General features: G+C 36.7%; 1 long non-coding RNA gene across 1 annotated transcript; it reads left to right on the top strand.

Annotated features, from left to right (window-relative positions):
- Positions 1 to 2,571: 2,571 nt before the first annotated feature.
- On the top strand, positions 2,572 to 4,500 carry LOC147564213 (uncharacterized). The gene is made up of 2 exons (XR_015226283.1): positions 2,572 to 3,004; positions 4,127 to 4,500. It is a non-coding gene; the product is annotated as an uncharacterized LOC147564213 (long non-coding RNA).
- Positions 4,501 to 5,196: the final 696 nt, after the last annotated feature.

A 5,196-nucleotide genomic window follows, 5' to 3' on the forward strand; every position in this document is an offset into this window, starting at 1 on the left:
TGCGCGCGGAGATAATATTTTTTTCTATGTATTGACTAAAGAGTCAAAATTTTCAATACATCGATGTATTGAAGAAAAAAAAGTTGACACTTGACACTATATATTTTTGGAGTATTTCTTGAGTCTCCGGTTGGAGATTCATGAAGCAAACAATAGACAAAAGTTAACCATACATAATTTATTAGCTCTTCAAAAAAAAAAAACAAAATTTATTAGCTAACACTTCACATAGTTTCCTTTTACAAAATTGATTCTCTTTACAATTTTACGGATTTTTATTAGGGTGAGATCACTTTTTTGTTCAATTTGTGATCAATTGGCCATTTGGCCTCTCTATGGGCGCCCTAGGGATTGTTTTGGCCCCCATAAATATCCGACTATCAAAGGGCCGAAAACAAGTTATTGGTTCACCAAAAATATTAGTTAGGCGGGAAGTCAACAAATGTGTTATCTTTGGTAATTATTTGTTATTGCCCTCATCTTTATGATTTTCCCTTTCCAATGTAAGCAATACTAAGCATAACGCCGCCATATGGTTGGGGGAATGCCCTTTACGCATTACAGAAAAATAGTCGAGATATTCAGTTATTTAATTTGTCTTTATTTTTTAGATGTTGTTATTTTAACTTTTGAGATCATTACGCTGTAAAGATAAGTGTAGTGCTCTAGAGGTATAAGACTTAACTTAAGTTATTAATGATTTTTGAGACAACAAAACTATTTATTCCAAAAAAATTCTAATTTTGTTTAATAGATAGCTCAATGCAAAGTTACGTTTTTGACACATATGTGTTACTATAAATGTGTACTGATTATGACATAGTTATTAGATGTAATTTTCCATAAAGCAGTTTCAAGTCTAGTTGAATGGAGTCTAGTTACATAAACGGGGTAGTTTTTCCATTCTAATCGTAATAGATATAAGTTTATAGTTAGACAATTTCAAGTAAACACGTTGTGGTAAAGGTTTGTTTATGGTGTACTTGATTTTGATTCGGCCAAAAACACTCCATTTCGCGGCATCTTCAGATGTAGTAGAAATAAATTGGCCAATGGAACTCGGCAACCTATTGACAGTAGTATTATTAAGATGACACAAGGGGATGCCATGAAATTGGGTTTAAATCTAGACCGAGTCGAAAGAGTATTTACTAGGAGCAATGTCCAGAGTACAAGATTGAAGAACCACAAGTTCATCTTGGATAACCCAATGAAACGAACAAAAAAAGACATTAGTTTTAACATCAGTAAGCGTGAATCTATAAGGACCGTGCAGAACTTTTGATAAGCGAAGCATAGCTAGACTGATGTCAATCTTCTTAGTGCTTTGAAACCAGAGAACTCCTTGTTTAACAAGATCCGAGTACGAGGAAATTTAGTCTTCTCCTTCCACAGTAATCGGGACAACATCATCAGCATAAAGGGCAAGAAATTGCTATAAAAAGTGAGAATCTTGAGCATTCATGGTGTTTGAAAAATTAATTTGAATTTGGAAGAGAAAGAAGTAAATAAAGTAATAAGATGGTCTGGAGAATGAAAGCTAGGGATGTCAACGGGGCGGGTTTGGGACGGTTCATCCCCTTCCCAACTCCGTCGGCCCGTTAGTAAACGGGTTTTACCATAATCGTTCCAAAAATTAATCGGGGTGGTTGTTCAATTACCATATCCGTCCCAATTAAAAATTGTTAAACCATTACTGTCCTGTCCCAGCCCGTTTAATATGAAATGAGTCGGCTCGGGTTCAAACAAAATATTTTCTATTTTGTTTTACAAAAGTTATTTTAGTTTGAAGTAACATAACAATTATTAACAAAATTTTATAAGATTAATATTTTAGAAACATAACCTTAGATAAAACATATATTGAATATATAACATATAACCGGTTCGGGGCGGGATTTATTATCTAATACCAAACCCGCCCGGAACCCGATTATTTTTTTTAACTTCATACCAAACCTGAACCATTTAATAAGGGTCGGTAAAACCCGTCCCATGATGGACGGATTTAGGCAAAAAACCGCCGGTTCGGATCAAATTGCTACCCCCAATGAAAGACCCTTAAAGGAAAATAAAAAAGACAGACAGAAAGATGAACAAATGTTCCTGTTCAGTTGAAACTGTCAAAAAAAAAACTACTAGAGAAACTACTAGAAACCGTCCAAGACTGCCTAAAAATAACCAATTAGAGAAAGGGATATGGTGGCACCATCAGATAAAACTAATTACTCCGCTCCAGAGCCCAAAACTGCCTAAATGTGTAGAGAAGTATATTCAAATGTACTGCCTGTCAAGATATATTTTTTTATTAAAGCTTTCATAAATATAACGAGATCCATTGTGTCATACAAAAGAGTCACGAGGACTGAAAACACAAAAGACTGATACGAAAGATAAAGGAAGTTAACTGAAAGGACGAAAGAACAACTATCTCACGTCTGAGGGCCTAAAGCCGAATGCGCCAGCTGGTGAGCCTCCTTATTTGAAAGTCGGGGGCAATACTGGAATTCAACCTGCAAATTGGAAACCCTAACACGTAGCTTATAAATCTCGATGGATAGCCGCCACGGCGGAGTTTGATTCTCATCACAAAGTAGCTCAACCATAGACTTTGAATCTCCTTCCAATATAAAAACTCCTAAACCCATATCTTCTATCAATTTTAGCCCTAATTCGAAATTTTTCATTTCGCTGTGTAGAGGCGAAATCGCCGGAAAACTCATTGAATCTACTTTCACTACTTCTCCTTCACTGTTTCTGACTATGGCTCCTGCAGCTCCCATGGGTGGTTTGAAAGCTCTATCCACATTAACCTTTAGTAGTGAAAAGGGAGGAGGTAACCAGCTGGAAACTTGCATGTTGGGCTTAGATATAGAAGAAGATAAAGTGGGTAATAAGAAGCATATACCTCCTGTGTTATCGACCAAAAGCATCTGGTATAATCTGGTTCCTTATTATTGAAGACGAGATCATTTCTGGTTTCCACCAGTGCCAATGCAGATAAGTATACCACATCCAATCTATGTTTCTATTTGATCTTTTATTCAGTATGCCTTTCAAGTTATTGATTGGATTTTTGCTTAGATCTATAAGTATTTGTTTTTTTAGAAGATCTAAGAAAATCTCTGAATCTCGGACAAGACCCGAATATGTAATTTGTTGTTCCTATATCCCCTGTTGAACATAATTTGCAAAAAGGACTAATAGACTGATTGCATTTACTAATATTGGCCAAAGTGGCTAACCCATTATGGATTAGTTTTCAAATGAATAGACGGATTCTAGGGTTCATGATATTATTGTTCCATAATTTAGTCCAGGGAAAATCAGTGATATTATTATCTAAAATAGGTCGGCTATGAGTTTCATGATAGTAAGATTTGGCTGAAAACTTACCAGACTCGGTAGGAGTCCAAATAAGTTTGTCAGAGGTGTTATATTGGTTCATATTAATGGAGTTTATGGCTTCTATAGAGTCTGTATCAAAATGATTATGTAAAAGATTTTGGTCCTAATCACGGTTGGAAGGGTTTCTTAAATGAGAGACCAATCTGATATTATCTGGCATATCATTTATGAGAACAAGAATTTTGCTAGGAAGATCTTTAAGCCAAGAGTCAGAAAGAATCCCCATGTTATTACCATTGCCTACTTCCCATAAGATATTGGGATGGATGACATCCCTACTATTCAAAATAGCCCTCCAGAAAGGAGAGGCAGATGAGGGGGCTTGTATAGTCCAAAAATTGCCAGTTTTAATATACTTTGAATTGAGAATCTTAACCCATACCTCTTATGGGCTAGTTAAGTACCTCCATGTTGCTTAACCAATGAGAGAAGCATTGACTTCCGGGACAGATCGGATTCCAAGACCACCATATTGCTTTGATGAGCATATTGTATTCCAATTTATGAAATGAATCTTTTTCTCTGATATTGAGTGGCCCCACCAAAAACATCGTTCAGCTCGTTCTAACTTGTTAGTAATATGCTTTGGAATTTGCTGATGACTGAAAGTATATGTACAGTAAGCTCCCAATATAGATTGGATTAAAACTGTCTTACCTGCTTGAGAAATATATTTGCTCTTCCAATCTGATAAAGACTTTTGATATTTTTTGACTAGCCAAGAGAAACTGCCAATGCAATTACCTGGCTTGAAGAGGAACGACCCCAAATATTTGGCTTGATTAGTTATAGCAAGAGCTTGGAGGGAGTTGGTGAACTGCATTCTCATAGCATTGGGAATTCTCTTTCCAAAGAAAATGGAGGATTTATCAAAGTTAACTTTCTGACCAGAAAAATTAGAGTAGGTAGTGATAATCTCTTTAATTGCTGTAAGATTTGATGTGGTGGCTCTCCCAAAGAGGGTGAGGTCATCGGCAAAAAGTAGGTGGGGGATGGTAGGGCTATATTTATTTATTTTGTACCCACTGTACAGATTTTTCGATTCATAATAATGGATAAAGAGGGAGAGCGACTGGGAGACTAAAAGAAAAAGGTAGGGGAACAACGGGCACCCCTGCCTTAGACCCCTAGAAGCAACTATATTCCCATGAAGGCTACCATTAATTTGGATGCTAAAAGTGGTAGAAGTAATGCATGAAATGATAAGATCTAAGAATAGACCTGAGAAACCCGTTGTCGGTAGGACTTTTCCAAGAAAGTCCCAACTCACTCTGTCGTAGGCTTCGGCCATATCGATTTTAAGACAAAAACCACCTTTTTTGGCTTTAGACTTCTGAATAGAGTGAATAATCTCTTGAGTAATGATAATATTGTCGATGATTTGTCTCGAAGGAACGAAAGTACTCTGAGTCCACATTATGCATTGATCTAAGTAGGGGCTGATACGGTTAGCCAGATTTTTTGTGATGAACTTATAGAGAAAATTGCACAAAGATGTTGGCCTGAAATATGATGCCATACTTGGGTAACGGATTTTCGGAATAAGGGCAAGAGTGGTATTATTGATGGATGAGTCGATCTTACCCGTAGAAAAAGCTTGCTGGATATATAAGACCAAATCGTCCCCTATAATGTCCCAGTTGTGTTGATAAAAATGGCATGGCATGCCGTCTGGTCCAGGGCTCTTGATTGACCCCATTTACATAACCACTGCCTTTATCACTTCATAGTCTGGCACCCTAGAGATGTAGCCCATTTCTGTAGGGTTTCGTAGGTATCTAATACATA

Source organism: Eschscholzia californica, unplaced genomic scaffold (genome assembly GCF_041429995.1).
Source record: "Eschscholzia californica isolate CP2 unplaced genomic scaffold, dmEscCali1.0.p SCAF_1, whole genome shotgun sequence".
Taxonomy (NCBI): Eukaryota; Viridiplantae; Streptophyta; class Magnoliopsida; order Ranunculales; family Papaveraceae; genus Eschscholzia; species Eschscholzia californica.